At 37.3% G+C, this 27,849-nt stretch overlaps 1 long non-coding RNA gene across 3 annotated transcripts in view; it reads left to right on the forward strand.

Moving 5' to 3' along the window:
- LOC131539487 (uncharacterized) overlaps positions 1-27,311 on the forward strand; it is a 49,896-nt gene extending 22,585 nt beyond the window's left edge. The window contains exons 1-3 of one of the 3 annotated variants that reach the window (XR_009270881.1): positions 834-1,942; positions 2,071-2,177; positions 27,129-27,311. This is a non-coding gene — a long non-coding RNA (uncharacterized LOC131539487). Of the gene's footprint in view, positions 1-833; positions 1,943-2,070; positions 2,178-24,267; positions 24,689-27,128 lie in introns of those variants that run through there. The other 2 variants (XR_009270882.1, XR_009270883.1) reach the window with 2 other exon arrangements.
- Positions 27,312-27,849: the final 538 nt, after the last annotated feature.

The raw sequence follows: 27,849 nt of genomic DNA on the forward strand, positions 1-27,849 counted from the left end.
CTTGGCAACGTTTTAATCAGTAATAAGGTTCAATTTGTTGACATTAATGTATAAGATACCATGAACTAGCAATATAGAATACTTTTACATCAAGTATATAATATTAAAGTAAATAATATTTAAGCAAACACGAATAAACAATATTGTATGTATAATTGAACCTAAATCGATAAATGCTTCATAAAAATAACCTCATTTTCTTTGACTAATTTTCACAAATTGAACCCTATTTTACAGTGTAGCCCGAAAAAATCCCGCAACACACTTTTTAAATCCTTCAGACTGTGCCAGGCTGAAATCCCAGCCTCTTAAACTCTACTTTTTAACAAATTGTATCCATCTCCATCACCCGGCTGGTGGCTGGCCATAGACACCTTTGAGCCACCATTATTTTATCTTAGCGTACTTAAAGGTCTGTAGGATCCACAAGCCTTTGAGTGTAAGTGGTGCCTCTAGTGGCACATCAAGGAGGTGAGAAGAGGTGGAGAGGTCAATGCTCAGGGGTACCTCGGCTATCTCGACCTCGTCCTGGGATGCTGCCCATGAGGGACGTGTCAGCGTGTTGTGCCTCTGATAAGGAAAGGTCAATCTGCTACCATCATCCCATGGCCCAAGGCCTCCAAAAATACCAGAAGAGAAGTCAAAGAGACATAATATATCTCAAGTTTTCCTCACTTTAGGCCCCGATGTTGAGAAACGTCAAAGCCAGCATCGCATTTTCTCATATATTCCTTCAGCAACATGCACCGTTTTAAGATTCCCTCTTGAAGCACACAATCACGCGCGTTCTTCTTGGTTTCCAGCCCCCACCCCCACCCCCCGAACCATCTCGCTCTGTTATTTCTGATTAGCTGTAAACGAGCAAATATTTTCCCAGTGTTCGCCAGGTTAGATCCCCATTTAATTAAACTGGCTCATTATGTCGCTCTCTGATTAGTGGAGGGGAATCAATTATTCAATTCACAAACATGGGCCGCAGGAGCTGGAGGTGCACAAAGAGCTGCTCATTTAATTCCAAGGACACTAATTAGCTACAAAGCAAAGCTGCAACTTTCTGTCTCTCTCCCCCCACCCTCCTTCCTCAATTACCGCGAACGTAGGACACTGGGTGTGAGGAGCGGGGAGGAGGGCTGAGGCAGACGAGAAGAGGAGAGCATGATGGGAAACGTAGGTGGGGCGGGTCAAAACGTTCCTTATTTGGCAGGAATCCCGTCTTGTTAGCGAGGTCGAGATGTTGCGGACGGCGATGTTATTTGCTGAAATGTAGATCGGACGGAGAGCTAAGCATCCAGGAAACAACCCGAGGGATTTCCAGCAGCTTCAAACTCAAAGGCCTGCCACTTTTGTTCTCCGCAATCAAACGGCGGGCAATTATCCGAATTATTGACAGCAGATTTCTCATTTCAACTGCAAATTAAGGCTATCAATAAAGCTTTCTGATGCAAAAGTGACTAATTAACCGACGGAGTGGAGCTCTGAAGCCGTGTTGTAAAAAGAAAAAAACTCCAGTCGGTAGCACGTAGTGGAAACACAGGGGAACTAATTAGTTTAATTATCAAAACAGCTAATTAAAATTACACAGTTGCCTAATTAGTTCTGTGCTTCTTGCTGTCTCTCTCTCCCTGTCTCTCTTATTTCCTCTTTGCCCTCTCACTCTTTAATTGACAGGTTGAAGTTAAATATAAAACAGGAGGAGAGAGTGAGGGAAAAGGAGAGGAGAAAACGCGTATGGCGGGGTACCGAGAGTTTAACGCAATATCTCGGCTGATGCCGTCTGCGCGAGTGGCAGATCTCTGGAGCAGGAAAACAAATGACTTTCATCCAAGCAATTCCAAATTTTCTCCCACTAAAGTCTTTTTGATGTGAACAAATGAAGAATTTGCCCTCTTCTTGTTACCCTGACGAAAAACAGCATTGCCATGCTGTAAAAGACAAATTTAAAGTCAGTATGATTTCAAAATGAGTTTTTTTGGGGGAGCTTTGAGGTCATCTATGTGCTGGTCTACTCCAAAATGTTGACTAAATTCACTTTTACTGGATATAAATATTTAAAATGTTTTTCTCTTTCAGGAAAATGGAGCAGTGATGACTCATCCTGCACTACAAAGATTTTTGTCCAATCAGATGCCCTCTTGAAGGAGAACGCCCCACCTCCTTACGCCGCATACAACCAACTAGTAAGTAAAAAATAGCAGCAATAACATGACTTATGAAAAAAAAAAAAAAAAAAACTGATCCGTTCAAATGGAAATGCATTGTCAACACAGGAAAACATACATTTTTGTTACTTTTTTAAAATAAAGTTTATTTCCAAGACATTTGTCAGTTTGATTTAGTTTAATTTGATGTAATCAAATAACTTAAACTAAAACTGAAATAATAAAAATAAAACAAACTATATACATAGACATATAAAAATAAAAATTAAAAAAAGACAAAAACGCAGAACAATTAAAGCTTTAACAAAAATAAAAATGAAAGTAGAAAATATAAAAATGAAAACTAATTCATACTATTAATAAAAAACTTAACATACCTCAGTGTTACTAAAATAACACTGATCTGAAACTGCTTTCCTTATAGAAAAAATCCAAGTATATTTCAATAAAAAATGGATGTAACTACTATTTCATGTCGATTTTAAGTCTATTTTGAGATGAAACGCGGAGCAACAGTATTGTTAAGTATTGTAAAGGAGAATGAAAACGAAAGTGTATATTTCCTTTCTCTTTGCATTTGAGTGTCTGTGTGAACAACAATATGGTGACTGACTGATACATGATTGACATCACAATTTCCAATCCAGTGTACTGCAGGAGAAAAGTGAAGCTGTTGAATATTGTTGATGCAACAGCATTCTTGTTTGTCTTTTCCCGAACAGTAGCTAAAATGATCTGGCAGAAGAAAGGCACAGTGCGAGACTGCTATAAGATACGTTTACTGTATATAGAAACGTGTTGAGGGGATGGTGTCACAGTAAAAAGCACCAGGGCCCCTCTCATTGTATGGCGTGTCTCTGTGTATCAGATCGGCCTCTGAACATGTAAATGGGCCGGAGGCCCGTCTTACCACCTGGCTCCTTTTGGCCATGCTGGTATTTTTAGCAACGCTAATCAGGCAGCTTATTATTTCTTGAGTTCACAGAAACTTTGAACTCCAGACTCCCTCTGCCTAAAAGATTCATGAAGGCTGGGCATCGGGGGACCTGCTTAAGTTTGCAGTGGGGTCAGAGATCGGCGTTATCCCTTCGGCAAGTGCAGAAAAACAAATTGCATATGTTAAGGGCATGCCTGGTACATAGTGTATTGTTCAATTCACTCTTTCTTTTCCCAGTGTCCATCTTATACCTTAAGCTAGTTTTTAGGCTATACAGAGCTAACAAAACAGTTCAGTGAATAAGGGTAATAGACAGCCCCTAAAATGCCTGAATTGGGTTGTTTGGTTGACCTTCAACTACTGATAGTCAGCCGGTAGTTATACAAACATTTTGAATTATGTACTACCCTGAATAGACACCAGGTTTGACCACAATGACATCTAGTCCAGTGTTTTTTCAGGATTATTTACTGTATATACTATTATAGTATTTATTTGTTAGTTAAAATTAGCTTTTGTTTTTATTTTTTTAGTTTTCATTTTAATTTAAAAATGTTAGGAATTTTATGTGCTTTTGTAAATTTCTAATATATATATATATATATATATATATATATATATATATATATAATTTAGTTTTAATTTTGTATAAGGTTAGTTTTAGTTTAACAATAACAACACTGATTTGGTCAGAAGATGCATGAGAACCATGCTATATACATATATTATATATGACGTGTATAGACCATTTTAATGAGTCGTTAGGAACTGTCATTGAAAAATAGATTTTTCATTTCGGAGTGAGCTGTTCCTTTAATAATTAAGCTAATTTCCATTTTATTGGTCCATGTGTAAAAACGTTTGAAGTGAATTCTTCAGCACACTTGTAAACCACGGGACTTTATTAGATTGTGAGTGAATATGAAGGGTCTTCCAAAGTGAAGGCCTTTGTGTATAAAATGCAATCTCGTCTGGGTCTGCCGGCGGGGGGACGCATGTAGATTGCAGGGTGAATTGCCTGCAAAGCTGCTGTCCGATTTGAATTGTCAATGCGTTGGCGTTCCATTTGACTCATACGGAGACCACTTTGGCTCAGATAGTGCAAAGACAGATTCCATCAGGTCCTTATCTGTTACAACCTGCATTGGTTGCAATTGGATTCAATAGCGGCCAATAATAGTGTTATTTTTTTTAAACATTAGGATACCTGGATTTTTTTTTTTTTTTTTTGCACTGGTCAGCAGCGGGGTGTATGAGGATGAGAAAAAGGATATAAAAGGGAACCTTATTCTACCTTGTTTTTCCCACCTCCTGCTGTCCGATGCCATGAATAGTGCATTATTCCGATCATTTTTCTGACTTTCAGGAGGAAAAAGTAATTTTATCTGGTAAAGGATATATTTTTTCTTTCAGCCGGCCCATCCCAAGAGTGGTGTGCATTGTGCCGAGCTGAAAAAATCTCATCACTGTATTGATACATCACAAAAGCCAAGCGCAATCATCGTCTGTGAAAGATCCTCTGAGACCAATTTAGACCCCAAAGACTTTGACCATAACATTTAAATCAGCAAAACGGACTAATTTAGTGTTGGCTATGATAGTTCTGAATACAATTATTGTACCCTCAACATGGCAGAATTCATTAAAATAGTCATATAACTGATATCAGTGTTAGTCCAATATTTCCATAATTTCCTCACTCTAAAATAATTGGACCTAGATCTCGTTTTAAGGCCATGGGAGAACTTTGATGGGACTCATTTGCAATGAGGGTGTCTTTTTCAAAAAAGACATTAATTAAGTTAGAGTATCCGCTCTCCAATATTCTGCCGTATACTGAATATATATATTTTTTTGACAGCTTTAAAGAATTAAAGGAATGGTTCACTCATAAATGAAAAATCTGTAATTATTTATTCGCCTTTAGGTCATTGAACTAACCTGTATCACTCTCTGTCTTCTGTAGTACATGAAGTGCATATACAGAAAAATCTTCATGCAGCTCTTTTATTATAAAACATTTGACAGCTTTGTTTAAGGAACATGCTGATATAAAAGTCAACTGCTAATCTTCCCCTCCAGTGAGCTGTTAACTCAAGATTTACTATGACTAAATCATTAGTCAACACTGAGTCAGGTGAACTTAAATGGCTTATGACTTTAATCTTAAAATGCTATGACTTTATTCTTGTCATTTGACTTTTCTTCCCAAAATATGCTATGACTTTATTCTCATAATTTTATTTTATAACTATATATGTATTTTTATTAACAATTTTATTTATCTGTTTGTTTGTTTTTATGAATTATTTACTACTTTTCTCAAAATTTTTACTATTTTCAAACTATTGCTTTTTAAATGTCATTATGCTTAGACTTTATTATCATAATTTCCAAAGTATTACCAAAGCCCCTTTCAAGGAAAGTGTTCATTCGGAGGCCATATTTGCAACGCCTCCGGGCAAGTCCTATCTAAATGAATGGGGGAATCCTGAAATCTCAAAAACTGCTTGCTTAACTTGCAATTAAATTACATATTTCAAATCAGCAACAAAATCTGAAATGGACTGCCCCATGAATGTTGCTTCTTATGCTCAAATAGCGTTTAAAATAGCTTATTTTTCAGGCTAGACCAGCCAATGCCGAATGTGCAATCATAACGCACTTAAAGGGTTAGTTCACGCGAAAATTACAATTCTGTCATTGCTCACCCTCATGTCGTTTCAAACCCGTAAGACCTTCGTTCATCTTCAGAACACAAAGTAAGATATTTTTGATGGAATCTGAGAGCTGTTTCAACCATAATTTTACGAAGCTACGAGAATACTTTTTGTGCGCAAAAAAAAAAAATTTGTCTCCTCTGCATCACCCTAGCGCCATTTTGGAGAGTATCCGCTACACGTAAACAACGTATGCTATTCTGTTTCAGCTGCGTCACACCGGATATGTTTCCTACATTGTTCTATATCAACTATATATCTCAACAAGACCAGATGAAACTTCTAAATTATCTAAGCTAACAGAGTGTGTTAAAAATGTAAAAGATTGGATAACCAATAATTTTCTCCTATTAAATTCAGATAAGACAGAGATATTACTTATTAGACCAAAAAACAGTACACACAATCTCTTGGATAACAATTTGCAACTAGACAGATGTACTGTTACTTCCTCTACAGTCAAAAATCTGGGTGTTATATTAGACAGCAACTTGTTTTTTGAAAATCATATTTCCAATGTTACAAAAACAGCATTCTTCCATCTTAGAAACATTGCCAAGCTACAAAACATGTTACCTGTTTCCGATGCAGAAAAGCTAATTCATGCATTCATGACCTCTAGACTGGACTATTGTAATGCACTGCTAACTGGTTGTCCTGCATCTTCAATAAACAAGCTACAGGTAGTCCAAAATGCAGCAGCTAGAGTCCTTACCAGGTCAAGAAAATATGATCATATTACCCCAATTTTACAGTCTCTGCACTGGCTCCCTATTAAGTTCCGTATCAGTTACAAAATATTATTACTTGCCTATGAGGCCCTAAATGGTTTAGCTCCTGCGTACCTAACTAGTCTTCTACCACGCTACAATCCAACCCCCTCCCTAAGGTCGCAAAACTCTGGACTTTTGGTAGTACCTAGGATAGCAAAGTCCACTAAAGGAGGTAGAGCTTTTTCACATTTGGCTCTCAAACTTTGGAATAGCCTTCCTGATAACATTCGGGGTTCAGACACACTCTCTCTGTTTAAATCTAGATTAAAGACACATCTCTTAAGCCAAGCATTCACATAATGCATCATATAATCTTGTACTGCAGTTATATCTGCTCAAATGCACATTATTATTCTTTAGCTTGGGTTGAACAAATCATTTTTGCTTGGATGGAACAACAGCTACGCTAATTATGTCTCTATTTGTTTAACATCCCATGGTAACTAGGAATTACTGAAGCTTCAGTCTGGATCCAACCCTTAAATGATCTGAGATGACCAAACACCCGAGAAGAGATGATGCCAACCCTCAGACAATATACAGAATTACCAAATTTTGCCATAAGTTAAATATATTAAGTTTCTACAATATATAAATATATTGTAGAAACTTAAGTTCCTATAAAGCTGCTTTGCAACGTTTTGTATCGTAAAAAGCGCTATACAAATAAACTTGAATTGAATTGTTGTGATTTGATCTGAACGAAAACAACGTATCTGGTGTGACGCAGAATAGCATACATTGTTTACGTCTAGCGGATACGCTCAAGAATGGCGTTAGGGTGATGCAGAGGAGACGTTTGTTTTTTTTCTTTTCTTTTGCACACAAAAAGTATTCTCATAGCTTCGTAAAATTACTGTTGGGCCCCTGATGTCACATGGATTATTTTACCGATCTCCTTGCTATATTTCTGGACTTGGGAATATATTGCTTATATTGCTGTCTATGGGAGGGTCAGACAGCTCTCAGATTCCATCAAAAATATTTTAATTTGTGTTCCGAAGATGAACGAAGGTCTTACAGCTTTGAAAAGACATGAGGGTGAGTAATTACTGACAGAATTTTCATTTTTGCGTGAACTAAGAAGACGGCGCATGCACATTGGCTGGTCTAACCTCAGGTTTCTATGGGAACCGGAGCTTCTAATGTCTGCTGCAGTGATGCAGTAACTTTACCAACCAGCGATTGGCTCTTTCATTTAGAAGGCGGGACTATTCAGCCATATTGCACATCGCAGTTTCTCCCATTCATCAGTATAGGAGTGAAGCATCTTAGTATTTCTATAAACTTTGGTATTATAAATTTTATTCAGTTTTAAAGGGACAGTCCACTCAAAAATAAAAATTCTGTCATCATTTACTGACCCTTGCGTCATTGCAAACCTGTATGTTTGGTATAGTATGGGGGGTGCTGCGAAAGTCAATAGCTGCTGTTTGGTTACTTTTTTGTTCAGCTGAAGAAAGAACCTCATACAGCGGCGCGATGACAGAATTTTTTTTTTGGGTGAACTAACCCTTTAATGTTTGACTTTGTCACAAAAGTATTGTAAAAGTTATGACTTCATACTATGACATTCTCAAAATTTAGATTTTTTTTTTATTACATTATCTTATTTAAAATATTACTAATTTAATATGACTTTATTCTTGTAATTTTGACTTTTATTCTCAAAGTATTACTACTTTAATATTGATGTCTGTTCTAGTCAAAGTCAAATTTCAAAATTACAGCTTTATTCTCAATTTATTTTTTTAAAGCATTATTATTTTAATGTGGCCATTGTTTTCATTTTTTTTTTTTTTCTAACTTAGAGTCAGTTTGATCTTTTGTTCTAAAGAAAGGAGCTGCACAAAGATGATTCAAAAATTCAACTGAAAAATTCCACAAGTTTGAAACGAGGTAAACAATGACAGAAATGTCATCTTTGGGTAAATCATTCCTTCAAAATCGCACATTAAAAATCTCCTTTCTCGAGATTTCCTCTAAAAAAAAAAAATCTGATTTTCGCTGGTCCTAGGAATTCCCATGCGTAAATGTAATACGAAGTTCTCCTCCAAACATATCATTATGAGTCGTAGTGGTACTATTCCCAGTTTCTAAGCGTGCTAAGGAACGATAAAAGCGAGTCTCAATTTGCCTTCATGTTAAAAGTTCAAGTCAAATATTCATCCTTTGCCTGAATCACATTCCGATTTTTTTGTCCTCTAGAGTCGAGCGTGTTGGTATCAAGTCAAACAATGTGTGCATCTGTTCAAAGAGTCAGAATAAGATGGGTGAAACTCTTTAAGAAAAGCCTTTTTTGATTGCTTCAGATGCAGACGTTCGTCTCTTGGAACAGAACAGAGCTGTCGCAAACTCCATCTTATTTACATTTTCTTTTTTTCCCACCCCACACACATACGCCGCACTGTTCCAGAAACGCAAAAGGGAAGGGAAGGAGCCCAAAAAAAGAGTGTCTTTCAATGCCAAGGTGCCAGGGCCTTCTTTTAAGCCGTAAATGTTCTGACGCAGGAGAAGAGAAGGCGATAATGAGAGCTGAGCTCCTTTCCAAGACATCCGTATTGTTTTAATTGTTCGAGCCACAACGGAAGAGAAGCGAAGTCTCTGAGCCGCAGCGCCAACATTTAAAAAAAGAACAAACCTGGCTTTTTCCAATGTGTTGGAGCAATTATGTACAAACCCTGTAATTATGCATATCTTTTTGAAACATGTAAAGCTGTATGGAAATGAGTCTGGGCCGATTTAACTCCACACCGCGCACCCCCCACCGGCAGCGCATTGTTTGATATTTCAGACAGTTTTGGAGAAGTAATGGGGACTTTAAGTCAAGGTTTTGCGCGAGCATGTGCGCGTGCGAACGTGGGTGTGAGCGCGCTGAGCTAAAAGGGGAAGCTTTAGGCCGTTTATTGCGGGAAATGGTGAGAAAGTGCTACAAAAACACACCCCGTGCGAAACTCCTTCTTCCCTTCCTCCTGCTTCGTCGTCTCTTTCCCCTCCCCCTTCTTGCGCGAGGTCCCACCCGTAATTAAGTCTGCTGGGGTTTAAAAGTGTTGAATCTTGTTTAAAGACCATCTCAGCACATTTAGAGGACCGTGCGGGTGCACGCGCACGCATGGTAATCAGGCCATCCGCTGGCATTTGAGTGGAAATCTTATTTTCAGACAGACCCCCACACACACACACACACACACACACTTGTTTTCCCAGCGATTTCTGAAAAGATGCGGCGTGTCTGGAGATGAGAAAGCCGGGCCGATTGTTCCCGGCTGTAAGTGAGAATATCTCTGCTCAGCACCTCTGTTTCGTGCAATTACCACTCGTTAATCCTTTCAGAAAGAAATTCAATTACTTTTATCAAGGTTATTTCATACATGATAGACAGCGCTGATGCGAGGGCGCAGTGAAAGCGGGCGTTTTGTGTTTCTGGCCAAATAATTGAGCTACGCTTGCTCTTCCAGGAGAATGGTCTTCCCAGAACCACGACAAAGCGACTTGTAACAGCTCTATGAGCAACCAATAATGGGGACATTATTCCGGTTCACCAGGAGCTAAGCACCTGTTACTGCTCTTCAACGCAGAATCCACACTGACATTTAAAATTTTCATTTTCAACATTGATAACAGCTTATTGGCAGGAGTCAGCTCCGGTAAACCAACGAAGGCTCTTTAAATGCACGCAAAGTGGCAAGATTAAAATCAAATAGGTGTTTAGGTTTTCTTCCTCCCGGTTTCTTCATTCCCTCCTTTTTCTGCTTGACTTATCTGCATTCGTTCCCCTAGACCCTCTCTCAGGAAGAGCAGTGGAATCTGGGTAGCTTCCCCCCTCCCTTCCGCACCAATTACCCCTGGATGGATTTTTTTGGTGTGAAGCCGGATAATTGTGTAATTATCTGGCTGAAATGGGAAGTCTAATGTGTTAAAGTGGGATTTTTTTTTTTAAGCCATGGTGTGGAAGGAGTATGGCAGGACCAACCTGCCAGAGAGGTGGACGCTCAACCAAATTGATAAGTGAGGAGATAAGTCCCACTCGGCTGAAGTACAGCCGGCACCGCCAATTCCACATTTGAGAAGGCCGGGAGACCTAGAAATTGATTTTTTTTTTTTTTTACTTCCTGAGTGGAGTAAATCAACCGAGATAATCAAGTGATATTGGGGGTCTATATGTGCAAATTCATATATATATATATATATATATATATATATACATATACATACATATACATACATATACAGGACATTAGGATTTCAATCAGTGTATTTATGATGATTGGACAAACAGCCAGTAATTAAAATGAGGATGCACATGACTGATTCATCAAATAACATCCTTGCATCAGTTGTTTAAAACGGCAGAATCTGACTCAGTTTCACTTTATTATGCTCATTAATTGGTGATCACCAAGAAAATAATGAGTTTGACCTCTAAACCTCTAAATATCTAAACCTGAGTAATATAGCAGTAACATTGAGATGCTCTAATCGATAAATAAAACAATGAACAAACTATCAAAACACTGAAATTCCGAGGAGATCTGTTCCCATTTAACGAGAACAATATTACATTGACCTTAAACCGCTTCTCTTCACACGTGATTTCGCACTGGCAGATCTGAGATCTTGGCTCCAAGACAAAGCTGGTGGTAAACAGCAACTTGTGAAAATGAGGGTTTGGAGGGAAGAGAAACAACACAATGAAAATTCAGGGGAAAAGCAACATGAGATATGTTGTCTCCTTCAGCGGTTGTTAGGAAATAAATTGCTTTTGAAAGTAGAAATGTTTACCTCAATTGAGAGACGTTTTATGCCCTTGACAGGAAATTATTTCACAGCTTCTCTTGCGGTTGCTCTTTCCAATGGTCATGTTTTCTTAACCTTACAAAATAACTTGGCCTCTACATTCACCTCGAGTATAAACACTTATTCTGTGTTTTGAGGCCTCTCTCAACGGGTACCTTAACTAATTTCTTTCTTCTGTGGAGGAACTGCCAAGACAGAATGGATGGAAAAGAGGCGTACTGCTATTCTGACTACTCCCCGTATTTGCCCTTTGTGTTGAGTATGTAGCAAGTGGCAGAAAGTAAATCGAATGTAGAATTGCACTGACAGTCAAAAATGGGACATTTTTTGCTCTTTAAATTTGTATTAAAAGTATGCACCTTGCTTCCATAATATTGCAGTTGTTGTTGGCAAAACAAATCATATGAACTGTACAATTGAGAGTCAAATTTGTTTATGGCTGTTAATGTTAGTGTAGTGTAGGCACCGTTGGCCCATTGTTGGCTTCTCGACCAATTTAGAACTTATCGCTTCAATTTAATTGAGCATGTTGCAGAACTTGGGGGACAGGCGGCAGACTTTTGAGCATATAAGGTGAAATCTGAGTGTACATCAGAGCTGAATATTGCTGCTATTCTGTGTTAGTCTGCAGCTCTAATGATTAATTTTATTGGAACACATTTTCATCTGAATAGCATTTGAAAAGTTTTGAACCACAAACTTGAACAAACAGACTGTGACAATGATGACAATCATTTCAGACACTAGCAATAACAGACACAAGTTCAAGCCTCTAAACAAAACAAAATAGCTACAGACCTATATACATAAGAAATATCTATATTTTATGTATATAAATGTTTAAGTATATACCCATTCATTCATTCATTCATATAGTAAGACTCATTTATTAATTCAGATTCATTCAGTAAAGAAATACGTTCAGAAATGAATCATTTGACTGCATTTATGAATGAGTTAGTGAATTATTCACGTAACTACTGCTTGAGTGAATAACTCACTCATAAGCCGTTTTTTGCATTTTTCTACTTTCAACATTAAATAAAAAAATAGTGAATGAATGATACACAGATTCATAACTGTCTGTATGATTTGTTCAGAAACAAAACACTTGAATCCATGTAATGAATGAGTTGTGAATTATTCAAAAATGTGAATTAATTCAGTAACAAAACAAGTGGAGAGTCATTGAATTATTCACTCAGCAAATTTGTTTAAATGCAATATTTTGGCAACTGGCAAGATTGTATCTAAAATCGAAGATACTCAACACTTAGTTTATTGAACATTTGTGGGTGTTTGTGAGAAGTTTTTTTTTTTTTTTTTCCTGGAACAGATTATCCCATGTAGGCTGTCTTTCTGGTATTTGCAAGTTGTTATTGTCCAATATTTGTTGATGTGTTCTGTTCTTTTCTTGAGATACTGCTGTAATAGTTTTCATATTGAACATTTAAATGGTGAACATAGACAGAATCTGGCTTGTTATGAAAGGCACAGGTGTAATGTCTTTCTGTCAAATGTTTATAGTTCAAAATTAATGAATGAGTCACACCTGGGAATTGAGATTTCATCTATTTTCACTTAAAGAGGCAACATCTATTAGCACCTCACACTTTAGCAGCAGGCGTTTTAAACAAACAACGTGCTCCATCAAACAATTTAATGCTTTTACAGATCATACATTCAGTTTTACAGCAGATATCGGCGCAGCCTCTTTAGAGAGAGATGGTACAACAGTTTATCGAGCACCTCTCAACCACAAACACAGGTAAACAAAAACACAATGGCACTCCAACCAAAAGGGCCTTGTGTACAGCTGACCCTCTCTCGGTCCTCGCTGTAGCATGTTCTGTTTAAAATGAGCCATGAAAGCGACAAATGATGCTAAATTAGGCGCAAATGGATCTGGATTGTACTAAAAAGTTGAATGGGGACATCTCAAACTATAGTGCTGCTGTCATTACAGCAACAGAGGGGCAAAGTTATCAAAGTCTGACATTTTAATTGAATTAAAAATTAAGTTCAACATTTCACTCAGTTTTATGCATGTAATATCATTTTAAAATGAATTAATAGTTTTTTTTTAAATAATGCAAAATAAAAACACTAGTGGACTCAAACTTTGGACCTCTTATTATTTTACTGTGAACTTAAGATGAGTATGCATTTGAAACAAGATTCCCAACTTTAAAACTTGGAATCTAGATTAATGTCACTGCATGGAAAATGCAGCATCCTCTTGACAACATCACCAATAATCCTGATTGAATAGTGATGATGACTGTCATAAAGGCTACGGTTGTCTGATCAAGTTACTGCGTTCCAACTAACGACGACAACTGCGGGGAAAAAAAGAATTGACGATAGCTAATTAGCAAATCCATAATGTTTCCCTCCTTTTAAGCATCTCCCTCGAGGGTGTTTTGAATCATTATGCAAATGATGTTGTCAAATGTCAATTAGTGCAGGAAGAAACTCTCATGATTTATTATTTTCAAGAGTACTTTTGCAGAGGGAAACTTCTCCCACTAGTCATCAAAGGAAATGAAAGATGAGATATATGTGTGGGAAGAGCACACGCGAGTCTCTCTCACCCGCTGTGGGGAACGAAAATCTTCATTTGTTGGCAAAGGACAAGGGAACGCTTAAGTGGGCCACTCTGGGACCACACCAAACAGACCTATGACATACGCCGTTGTTTCAACTGGCGAGGGTTTAAACACAAGGACTCTACACTTGGACGCGTTTTCTGCTTTTTTAATGCACCGCAGATGTTGTAATTAATGTCACAGACAAAAGATACTTTTTTGATGTGCCATAATTGCGAACAAGGACATAAACACATCAGGAGAGCTTGTTTGACAGTTGAAGGATCCTCTTAGTTTTTCATTTTTTTGTTCCCCAGCGTATTTCATTGGCATGACAAGAGTTCCGCTTCCAAAACTATTCACAGTCCTGGGTGAAGGGCATTTCTTAGCAGCAGTGCAATTACCCAATAAATCAAGCAATAAAAGACAATGTCGGTTGTCAATTAGGTTTTATAATTGAATAATTATTGGACAAAGAGTCATGGTAGGGTGATTAAGGCTGTGGTTCTCCAAATGTCACAAAGCAATTGAAATGAATTACACAACTCTAAAACGACTCCTGCGATTAGCTCGCAAAAAAGCCTTGCTCCGTTTACTTTGTTTAGCAAAGCCTTCCTCTTCATTCTCTTTGGTTCTTTCCCTCTGAACTCTCGCTCGCTCTCTACTCGTTCTCATCGCTCAAAGGCTCTGGCTTCTGCAAAGTGGAGTTTAGAGGTTTCATTGCTATGACTGCATGCCTTAATTAACCGAGGACACAAGTCTGTGCCTAATAAACAGAGTTAAAGGCTATGTTATTATTGAGGAAAACTGTAAGTTAATTTCATAATTCACCTGCAACAATTTTTGTGCTACGCTTCATAATATCGTAACAACATATGGACTTGATCTACTGAAAAATGTGTATTATAGATCGAGCTAATTGAGGGGTGCTTGGAGATTATCTGAAAACAGTACCGGGCTTCTTTTTCAAAACCCAATTAGGGATCACATCGGGGTTGTTAGGTGAATTATTTATTCATTATCCAGAGGTACACTTAATGGGCCAAACTCATTTAGATGCTCATTATCAATCTTGGCAACAGATCATATTATCTGGACGGTTTGATCTTTCTGAAGCACAACCGTGTACAGAATGAAGGTGGAGCTCTGTGGAAAAAAACACCAACAACATGCCAGATCCTGCCTTTGATTAAACATTGAGGATTGGCCTCTTGCAGAGAACAGAGTCATGGACGGCTCAGCAGACTTTCCCTGGACTCCCGTGAGTCCACTGTCCACCTCGGCTGGGGACGTGGCTACAGGTGCCCATCCAACAGAAAATCAGTACAATTAAAGTAGTAGTTTGTAGTTTTAATATATATAGAAAGCGAGAGAAAGAGAGTTTACATTGGCAGTTTAAAAATTACATTACAGCCAACTAATCATACTCCAAACCTCAGATTTGTACCGAAGAAGAAAAACACCACAAAAGGAAACTTTGAATTGGGTTTTGGAAGGGGTTTTGATTGGCAGCATATGCTAAACATCAAGGTTTGAATTAATCAGAACATGCTGATTCATGTTTGTCATAGATCTGTTAAGTCTAGAGGGATGGGGTCCCTGCGTAAACCGTGTCCCATTTTGATAAGAAGTACAAGAACAGAATGAATATATAAATGAGGGGTTTGGTTGCCAGACGCACATCTTCATGGGTAATTTAGCTGCATTTCTTTTTATTTGCTTGATATGCATAACAAGGCAATATTATGTCACTTTTAGGAGCTTAGCCACATGTATGTGTTAAAAGTTTTACATGAAACATAAAATGCTCAAAGTAGGAGCTCAAACTAGGATATTTCTATCTGGTTTCTCTGAGAGAGTTGCACTACTTTTAATGAAATCAGGACTAGGTTGGACAGTTTTTCCAGTAGTAGTACTCCTTGTATGAAAATTGAGTTTTCAGGTAACAAGTAAAGTTTACTAAGTGTATAGTCTTTATTGTGATTGTTTGTGTTGGGGAATTTTTGCATGTGGTAGTCGGTTTGCAACCCATTTTACTTCCATAATTTAATGCATTTGCACATAAAACTGGACAGTTAACATAAAATTACATTTTATCCAACAGGAATCGATTGGATCACCAAATGCCACCGTGATTACATGCTTTCAGTTTCAAAACCAGACTAAAAAAAACTAAAGTTGACTTATGCACTATATTTGATGCCATTTGATAGATTTGCATAATGATTAGTAACTTGTTTTCACATCTACTGAAGCTCTCAAATCAAATATGATGACTTGTGGCGAAATGTGTGATTTATGTTGTACCTCAGAAGTTTAATAGTCAAACAGGTGGAAACCTGTTCAGGAGATGAAGGATACCAACTCTAACCTAACCAATTAGCCCAAAGTAGATCTTTATTACTGTACGTCTTTCATTCTCTGAAATTCTTTTCAAGATAGCTTTTAATGAGAGCTCCTCTCTTCCGGTATGTGCCGTTAGTGAGCTCTATCAAGTGGTATAAATCTTTAATTTTCGAGATCAGCATTAATGGCCGAAACAGCCTAAGATCTCGGCTCGGCTTCTGCCTTTCATCCTCTCCGCTGGTGGAATTCCGGAGGGGGCTGCGCTCAATCGTTTGCTCCCCTAAGTACACAAAATTAGCTGCTTATCTGTTGATCTCCGTACATGATCCCTATGAAATCCTTTCTGTGTGTCCAAGGCTACAGCCTTCACAAGAGCCTATAGGAACCTTGTTGGTCTCTGTTTCGCTTGTGCTCGTCATCTCTCTCACTCTCTTTCGCTTCCCTGGCCCACAGAGGGGAAACTAAGCCTAATTAAATTGCTCTCAAAGACAATGAGGACCAGGCTTCCACCTCTTATGCCTCCCCTGTCACTTCCAGGGGCTTCAGGCAGACCTTAAGCCCCAGTCTTTTACCAAGCTGCTTGGAGGGATTTCGCAAAAATTGAATTGTCATTCACATCCGTTAGCCTCGGCATAATACAGGCCGATGCCAGAAACCGGGGGAGCGGAATATGCTAGAGAAAGTTTGAGGCTTCCGAGTAGATTACGACTAAGTTGAGTTGTTTGCTACGTCTTTGAGGTCCAGTTCAATACCCTTCCAGATCTTTCGGCACAGCAACCCCGCATCTGCTCGTCCACAAACGGCCTCCTTAATCTCGCCGCATTTGGCCGTGTTAATGAGTGCCGGCTGTAGAATTAAGCTCGCCTCTGCCTGTTAATGCCGTCTGCGAGAGCCCGAGAGTGACTGTAGCCCTCGTTAGCGCTGCCTGCTCGTTATTGATTGTACTGGGCCACTAGGGGCTCCCTACCTGCAGTTGACTTTGTACTTCTCCAGGAGTTGTAAGGGGCTGCCGAACAACAGGGACCACGCACATCTCAAACAAGGTCTATGAAAAGCCTATCAATTAGGCTTTGAAGGTCAAGCAAACTCTCTCTGTGCCTCCTTCTGCAGTTCTGTCTTTTTCTTTCTCACTCTCTCTCTCGCTCTCCCCTGGCTGGACTTGCTCATCTCGAGCTGGCACTATCTCCAATGCTCTCTCACTTGCATCGCTCTCTCCAAAATACATCTGAAGACTCCATTCAATTAAATATCTCTCGGCTCCAGCTGCTCCCTAAGTGAAAGGTCAAGCAAGTCCAGGAGGCTAAAAGAGAAAGGCTTGGCTTCTTCAGAAAGCTCCCCTCCCTCATCCCCTCCACCTCCCAACAAAGCCTCCCCCAAGCCTGGGCTCTCTCTTAATGATCCCCACTGGTCAATCCCTAACTAGTGATGACAGTTCCCCCCAGAAGCACCTCTGCGGATGGGAGCCGATCGATCAGTTGGAGCGGAAAAAAAATACACATAATGATAACCCGCAGACATAATGTCAAGCCCTTGTGCCGTCCCAATTGGTTGACATTCAGGTGGATAGAGGGGAGGGCCAAGTGCCGAGACATCAAAAGAGAGGTGCAGCGGTGCGCTCCTTCACGCCAAGTGAGGTCTGTTAACCCCTCTCTCGCGTGACCTCTAATTACCTGATACGTGGCCTGAGGGAGTGTAAATGGGATGGCCGTCAACTCGGAGTGACCTGAATACCGTCACATGAACGTCAAAATGTTAACCATCTAATGGTTCTCGAACTTTTCAGACCAAAGTAACACATTTGAGTAAATAGGACAATAATAGTATCAGCAAGTCAAAACAGTGTTCCCCAGGGGTTAAACTGGTCTTGAAAGGCATTTTGGCCACTTAATGGCCGTTTGCTTGTCAGTTCAATCCATCCATACATGCTCCAGTCCAGTGTTTGAACTAATTTTAGCAAAATTATTTTGTGAAAAGCGCTATATAGTAAATTTGTAGTGATCTGAAATCTCTTCATGTTGATATATCTATATTATTATAATGGGGGTACAAAAAAAGATGCACTTAATAATATGTGATTATTTTTTACATTCAGTGCTTTAAAATTTACTTTGACTATTGTGCAGCAACAGTGACTACGTTTACATGGACATCAGTAATCTAATTATTTACCTTATTCTGAATAAGACAATATTATGATTAAGGTGTTTACATGAGTTGCATTTAGAATAATCCTTTCATGTTCCCGTTTTACATGTTATAGTACATAGATCGATTAATGGCATGCGTCATTACGTCACCACGCGACGCTATCTGACGTCTCCTCCAGAATTTCACATATAAACATATAGATCGTCTTCGTGATGATGCCATATACAGTTTTGGGTGTTTAATTTTTAATTTTATGAAAGCTTCAAGTGCAGTTAATTATTTGTATGCGCATACAGGCGACAGCGGTTGTTGAAGCTCTTTTATTTGCCGTCAAACGGTTGATCACTGCCGTGTATGTGTCCTGTTGCAAAATGCGGCGAAAAGTCCTACACGACTATAATAGTGTGATTAGGGTGTTTACATGTCTGTACTGCACTTCAATAATGCGAATAAAATAGGAATACTCCACGTCTTAATTTGATTTGTGTTTACTTCGATTATGACTTTAGCCGGATTAAGGTAATCAAAAATCTCTGTTTACATGGTAGACTCTTAATCAGAGTATTGTCCTAATCGTATTAAAATCGGAGTATTGATGTCCATGTAAACGTAGTCAGTGTAAAAAGTAAATTATTTTTATTAATATGTATTTGTATACATTACATGAAAATATATAGCATTATAATTGTATTTTTTACATATATATTAATTTTCTGTTACATCTTAATATATTCCTATAATATATTGTATATTTATGTATTATATTTTATATAATACATAAACATACAATGGTGAAATTGTGAATACAATTCCACCATTGTATGTTTATGTATTATATAAAATATAATTCACCATTGTGAAAGGTCTATTCAGGGCTATTCGGTTCTGCCCCTGAAAGACCAGTGTCATGAAGAGTTTAACTCTAACCCTAATCAAACACACCTGCCTATAATTTCCAAGTAATTCTGAAGACCCTAACTAGCTCATTCAGGTGTGTTTGAATTCAGTTGAAGCTCAACTCTGTATGATACTGACCAATTAGAAACATTTAGAGTTATTAGAGACGGACAAAGATTTCTGTATCAATCAAATAACACATGGAAAAATGAAACAGCTTACTTTTTTTTTAGTATTTAAATTTTTGTTTGTCCTGCCACATAGCACTTGGGTGTGCATTGCTGTAGCAAGATAACCACCGATCTACAGTAGAAAAAAATATTTTTGACATTTCTTTTGCCTCTGAAAACAAAGTATTAAATCACAGTTTTGAATCCAAAGCTGAATTAAGGATATTAATAGTGTAAGTACATGTCTTCACATTCACCTTAGAGGGAAAGACTGCCTTTTCACACTCAAACTTCAAAAACAAATGGCTCCGATGGGACCAGGCACCCGTACGGGTTCGTCTTACCGTGCGATGCTTTGGCAATCTATTTCCCCCTTTAATTGCGAGCAGACAAGTGGAACCATACATCTGCTCTATGCCGCTCGACCCAATACATAAGCGCCATTGATCAGTCTGGCTTAAAAAGTGGTGCCACTTTCCAATCCCTCACTGAAAGCAGGAGAGGCACTATCAGAGGAGTTGATATGATACACCAACTCCTGCCTGCCACCCCCTCTCCGTTTCAGATTAAATTCAGGGTGTCTCATTTTGGATGGGCGGCGGACAGACGGCCTGACTCCAGCGCTAGATGAGAAAGTGTTGGGCTGGGCCGCCCCCCTGCCCCGAAGTCTCATCAATAGCCACTGGAATGGCAGCCAAGCCGCTGTAACACAGGACGCCTGTCGCTTGTATGCTGATTAGAACAGAGCAGAGGGATAGAAAGCGGCAAGGAGACTCTTGATCAGTACCTGTCTCTGTCTCTCCGAATCCTAGGACAGACTGGTGGGGGATCGTATTTCCCATACTATCAATACTATCTTACCTAGATCCCTGCCTCCTCCTGGTTTCATAACCTTGTGGTACACAGCGTCCTCTTAATTAACACCATCATCTCTGGACAAATGAAAGTGGCCATTTTTTAATGGCATTAATTTAAATGGATTGCTCTCCCAAAAATAAAAATGCTGCGATCATGTATTCTCAATGTCATTACAATAATGTAAAAGCAAATAATTTTGTATAATTATATATTTTTATACATTATATCTTTACACATGAGGTTATATAGCATTGTAATTTTAATATATTATATTTTTATTATGTGTTATATTTTACTATAGATTTTTATTTTATAATCTCAATTTACCTCTTGGTATTTTTAATAATAATAATAATAATAATAATAATTTATTATTATTTATTTGAAAATTGGCAGGACTTTGACTGTAAGTATTATTATATTCCTTATTATTATTATTATTATTATTATTAATAATAATAACACTGTTGTCTCTGGACTACTGCCCATTTTTAATGACATTGATTTAAATAATGATTGTTCACCCAAAAATTCTAATTCTGCAGTATTTTTTTCACCTTGATGTCATTCCAAACTCAAATTGTTTTGTTTTGCTAAACATACAAAAAAAGATATTTTGAAGAAATCCTGTCCTTATGAAAGTCAAGGGACCCCGAACTTTCCAAAAAGTTGCATAAATATGCTAATATCTGCTCAAATGTCAGCTGATTCCAAACTTCATTGGTTCTTGCACATCATGTGACCAAGCATCATGACATTTGAGGTTTTTGTTGCCATATTTGATGTAGCTTTTGTTCTTTTTTGAGTTTGAAAGTTTTGTGTCCCGTTGAAGGAAAATCATGCAAGTTTGCAAAGACATGAGGGTGATTAAATGATACCAGAATTTTCATTTTCGAGAGAAACATCCATTTAATTGCACTTTCTCCTATTAAATGTGTCCCTTTAAAATGTATTCGCCTCAAACCTGAAGTTGTAGGACTTCAGAAATTGCTTCGAATATTAGTTTTGCTCACAAGAGAACCAGTTCTGACTCTCTTCCAACAATGTGACAGATTTGTTGTCAGTAGCATTTACCACCTTAGGCAAGCGTCAGCCAACATATTAAAGTTAAAAGTATTGAAGTAGAGGGGCTCATTTATTTTCCTAAATTCATCTCGTGCAGGAAAATAAATAGAGGAGGACAAGTTAAGGCCGTCGGATATTAAGTACATAAAGATTGCGATATTTAGCTTGTATCAGTTACGGTAAACTGGAAAAGTGCTGTGTAAGTTATGACAAAAATTGGATTCCTCAATCAATCTTCTTTGTCCCTCATCGATCCGAGGGTCATACTTTCCCTTGTGTCAAAAACAAAACAAATGTTGCAGTGCTCTATGATTTCTCATTAAGTCCATGTCTCCAATGGTCTCCAATGGTCTGCAGACACTCCCACAAATCAATAGCTCGGGGTCCCTATGAATTGCTATTGTGATGATGAGGAATTGATCTTTCCTCTTATGGGAATGTTTTATGTGACAGAGACTGGTCACATATTCAAATATCACAAGCAGTGCATGATTTCAGTAAACACCGAATCTATTACTGGATTTGAATTTCCTGTGGAGAAAACGAAACTATATACTATTGTATAAGTGTATCAATTCACTGAAGCAATCGAAACTCAGTACTGCATTCACGTTCAAGCATATGGCGAATCATTTCAGTACAATCCAACTTGGAAAAGTTCAAACCAGCTAGAGTTTTACAATCCTATAACAAACTTCCACCAACCATCAAAACTAAAAACCCAAAGTGGCATATTTCCAGGATTTCTACAGGTGCCGCACTCAAAGTCAGCCATTTCCTTTGGCTCGACGCTCTTCGCTTGATTTCTGAAAAAGTCCCTGCTTGCTCCCTTTGATTGAACTCAATGGGATTACAACAGAGTTAATCGCTTCTGGGTTTGTCCACTTATTACCATGTGAACTCCCCCTCGGCACCCCATTGTTTTCCGCCCTTCCATAAAGATTACCTTGAGCGCGGTTTGGAATTGCTCTATTGTCTCCGTCGGAGTGTGGGAGCTTAATGAAAGCGGAGTGGCAGACTTCACAATGGAGACGGCTGCCGTGGCGGGAGGTGGCCGCGTGCTCATTAATGAAAGTGCCACGACTGCCTTTAAAAATAGAATTGCTGCTTGGCCTCAGATTGAGCTATTAGGGATTTGTGATTGTATGTAAAGCACCCCATCCTCAAATGTACCTTCAAACACTTACCAGCTGGAAAAAGAGAAAACGGCACCACAGGCCACCTGCAAGGTAACCCAGACGAGGGAGCCAGACTTTTTATTTGTGTCTGTTTTACAGTAGCTGAGTAGATAATGGCTTCTATTATACAGTGAAATTAGAATGCTTTAACCTTATAAATAATCACACAGTTGCTACTTGTCTGCACAAAAGACATTTTTAAAGTATAATTTTGTGTTTTTGTGTCAGATATTTCTGCATGTTTATAACAAAAGGTATCTAAGCAATTAATATGTATTAATAGAACTTTTTAACTTAATATTGTGTGTGTGTGTGTGTGCGTACGTACATATATTTCATGTTCTCAGAATACTTTTTGATTGCTTTTAGATTACTTTTGACCCAAGTCATTTATCACGCAATAGGATAATCTCGTACCATATTGATAGAAAAATACAAAGAGTAAGAAAATATATTTCATTCGTTGTAGTTAACAACATGAAGTGCATTAAATATGTTATGTCAAGGTTTCCCAAACCAAGGTTTGCAAAGGAACTGCAGGAGTTTTGTGAGGTTAAAGAAAATCTAATAATTAAATCAGAAAAATGTCCAATTAAAATAAGTCATTTTAGAATAAAATTGATAAAAAATAAAACATTTACTAAAAAATACAATATTTTATTTGTTTTCCTGCATGTCATGTGACCCACAGAGAACCGTGAACATGCAAATGTTATAGACCTACTTAATTATTCAAATAAAATCTCAGGGTACTTCAAGAAAATATATTAGGTGAAAGATGACAAAAAGTTTGGGACTGCGTGCATTACATGTAAATAAGAAATAACGTAAATTTGTGCATTTTAAATTTGTTCATTCTTTGCGTGAATGTCTAAAACTAAAACAAAACTAAAATACTTTCTAAATGTATATAAGCAGTAGGCTATTTTGTAAAGGAACACTTAACAGATGAAAAAGACAAATTAAGGAGAATCATTAAATTAGGAATAATTTATTGCTATGTGTGAATAATATGAAACCATGTAATCAATAAAAAGTAACTGTAGTCTGATTATGAGTATTTTAAAATGAAATTTAATCTAATTACAAGTACTTCATTTTTGGAATCTGATTACATAATCCAGATGACATGCAATCAGTTGCCCTGCTCTGTACAAGAATAGCAGTGCTATTGTTTTGTTGTACAATACTTCTGCACATCTGCAGAAGTATTGTACTCTTGTTATATAGCTCTTGTTATATAGCTTGTTTGCATTGTTACTAGGAGTTTGGTAGTTATTATGAGAGTTTGGTGCATTGATATTTGTTGAAGTCCTTGGCGTTTTGAGTGGCATTGATTACATTTCTTCTGCTCTGGTGAAGTAAATGCCTTTGATTGGCCATTCCATTCATGTGCTCAACAGAAACATCTGTGATTGGCTACAAAGCTCAACGCTGCAAAATCATGTTGTAAATAGAAACCTTTGACACAGCGAATTTAGATCTATTGAATGCTGCAATATACACCTTTTATAGTTAATTTGCGCACTTGGCATTGTTTCCATTAATTATGCAGTCTTATTGTAGGTCGAGATTAAACAAAAATTAAAAAATACACTCTGTTAAAGATCATTGCACTCCGTTTTATACAGAAACTGCAACTACTACTAATAACAAGTTGGTGTTAATAACCGGACACATCAATTGAAAACAGTGCTACATATGGGATCACTTCAAACTTCAGTGAGCAGCTGGGATTGGCTTACTAAGAGGTATGTGTCCTCCAAAAACGAAAGGTCAGTCAGTTTAAGTGCAGCATAATGAGACATTCCAACATGCAACTTCTGAAAAGGTGTTCATTAACTAGAGTGTTTTTAATGCAGTCCCTTGAGTAAGCCCATGTAGTGAAAAGGTCTTTGTTTATTGATGATGAGTTATTTTCACCATCATAATGAAAGCATACTTGTGAAGAGTAGACCTTTAAAATAGGAATATTTTAAATTCTTTTAAAGATAATTTTAATAACATTAGGTTGAGTTGCCATCTGGCCATTGAGATCATGGAGACACTGGAGTTTAGTGGCAGACAGTGTATATGAAGCAGAATACTTTGGGTCCAAATGACTCTTTCCCGTACCTGTCAATAACATTTATGCAATTTGTTACGTCTTATTAATATATATATTTTATATTACTTTTAAATATGATATTATTATGAATCTGGGATTATGATCTGGTGGCTTAATGTGAGTAATATTTCACAAATCTGATTTTTTTTTTTTTCATATATGAAACGCCATGGAAAATGTGGTCATCAAGTATGGAGGCCAGGAAAAATAAAATAAAATAACATTTTCATTTAACTTAATTCATTTTTGTATTACTTTTTCCTTTATTTGTTATTTTCTATATTTATTTTTAATTCTATTTATTTTATTCTTTATGAATAGACAAAGTTTAATTTATTTAAATTATTTAATTTGTTTGTTTAAAGGAACAAGTGTCTATTTGTTCATATATAATTGTATGTATATATTTTTAATATGATATAATTCAATTTGGTGTCTTAATTGAGCAATAATTCAAAATAATATGATCATTTTTCCTCATTTAGGAAATGCCACAGAAAATGTGGCAGTCACTTAACAGGGTCATGTATGGAGGCCCAAATCTGCAGTGGGAAAAATCATTAAATAAATAAACAAATTATAGAAAAATAAATAAAGCAATAAATGACTTGATTAAACAAATACAAATTTTTTATTGTTATTATTTACATTTGATTGTATTTTTGCATTACCTTTTTTCTTTCTTTATTATTTTCTGTATTTATTTATTTTTTTGTGCTGGGCAACGATTAATTGCGATTAATTGCATCAAAAATAAAAGTTTTTGTGTACATATATGTTTGTGTACTGTGTATTTTTATTATGTCTATATAAAGACACACATACAGTATATATTTTGAAAATATTTACATGTACATATCTATATTCATATTTATATTATATATAAATATATTTAATATATAAACAACATATTTTTCTTAAATATATGCATGTGTGTGTATATACATAATAAATATTCACAGTACACACACACACATTATGTACACACAAACTTTTATTTTGGATTTATTTTATTTTTATTTTGGACTTTTATTTAATCACAATTAGGGGTGTGCCCGAAGCGTGAATCCATATTCAGAAAGGCATGGAAACAAATAACGATTGCTAACGGTTGCCTGTTACATTACAGTAGCCTACATAAAATTTCACTTACCACATACACAGAGTAAGGAGAGATGACTGAGGACAATGGCGAATGATTTACAGATTCTGAGCACCACTGACATTCTAATCTTGTAAAATGTGTGGTAAGTACTGCCGCTCCATAATATAAACAGAGTACGTGCGATCACAAATCTCCAAAGTGAAAGTGAAACTAAAAAGCGATCGTACATTCAAAAGCAGTTTCAATGCTAGGCATATTAGCGGCTCCCTGATGCCCGCAAATTACATACAGTATAATATACATTTATATACAGGGGGGGAATCACGATTTTGAAATCTCTGCATCCACAGGTATGTACACAACCATGGCAACGCCAATCGCGGTAAACGAGCGAAGATGACACACAAGCATATTCAAGCAAAAGCCAACACGGATAAGTTGTCTCTCCACTGCTGGAAAGCTGCTCCGATATTTACGTGGCTCCTACCTCTTGCCTGATCGTAACCCTTCTTTTTAATGTTTTGTTTCTCTGATATTTTTTTTTTATCTGCCATCTCTCTCTATCTATAGTCGATCTGCTAATATCAGTCCTGTGCACTCAAATTGAGCGCCTCTTCTCTCTATCAGTACAAGACACGCCCCCTTACTGCTGATTGGCTGCAAGTGGGTTTTGGGACTCGGTCATTCACTGCGATCAAAAGCGTTTTTCAAAAATCGCTTAGTGCACATTTAAGGAGCGGCGAGCCGGGCATGTACATGTACATGTGCCATCTGCGCGCCTGTGTAAGTGCAGGGTCCAAAATTAGCACTAAACATCAAATGCAAGCAAAATCTGACTTTAGCAAGTAGTATCTTTTGAACCCTGGACATATAAAAGAAAATTACACAGATTGTAATGTACAGAAGTAGATACTTATCCAATAACCCTGATTGTGTGAAAAAATATATCTGACTTGATTGTTAATTCTAGTGCCTGTACAGCTGAAAGTAAAAAAGGCAACTCCGCCTATGCTTAGATCTATAAATAATAGCCATCGTGTCAAACATTCTGTGCAGGAACTACCGAGAAGGTCAGGCTGTTGTTCTGAGTAATTAACCATCTAACAGTCTTTCAACAGGAACTGTCATCTGGGCTTTACGTTAAGTTCACTGTAGGTGGAGGAAACAGCTGTGATTCAGGCCTGCGCTCCCAGCGAACCTCTCCTATACGTTCAGTGTTGAGAAAAGGTCAGGTTTACTTCTTGCCGTAACCTGAAGTAGTCTTTTTGCTTGGCCACCAGGAAGGGCGTTTGGTGAGGGACTGTCAAAACTGTTCGGGTCTTTGTCGAGAGAAAGGTGTGTAACCTTTAGTGTCCCTCGACTCAGGAGCGCAGCCCACCGCACCCAAACATCACCTTAAAGGCCATATATTCTGTTTACTCCCCTGTATCCTTTAGTTCTATCTCCCAGGGTTTAAAGAGCAGTTCTCTGACTTGAATATCTATCACCTCATTGAACTGGGAACTGTCGAGCTACAAAGCTAGATGCCAAAGGATAGTTCGAGGGGATATTAAATCAGAAACTTAATGAAACATCAAGTTGAATTTTGACCTGCTCCTTCTACCAAAAAATGATGTTTATTCTTTAAATATTTTTGTGTATTAGAGTAAAAACTATTGTCAATCTAAAAATCCTTGAATTAAGATTAATATAATAATCGATATAAACTAAAGGGAATATATATTTAACACAAGTGTATTTTGTCTTTTTTTCACTATATATAGTTTTAAGTGTAAATACCAGTGCGGTGAGATTTTTAATTATTACTTTTTTATTTTTTTTTTATTTTAATAAACTGTTATTAATGAATAAAATAAAAGTTACATAAATACAATTATTTTAGTTGGAAAATAAAAAACAAATCTATGTTAACTTTAGAAGCATTACTGTAAAAATTAAGAGAATATATCTTATATACAAGTTATGTTGTCCCCACTAATTTTAAGTATAGTCAATATATGA

This window comes from Onychostoma macrolepis, chromosome 04 (genome assembly GCF_012432095.1).
Source record: "Onychostoma macrolepis isolate SWU-2019 chromosome 04, ASM1243209v1, whole genome shotgun sequence".
In the NCBI taxonomy this organism is placed as follows: domain Eukaryota; kingdom Metazoa; phylum Chordata; class Actinopteri; order Cypriniformes; family Cyprinidae; genus Onychostoma; species Onychostoma macrolepis.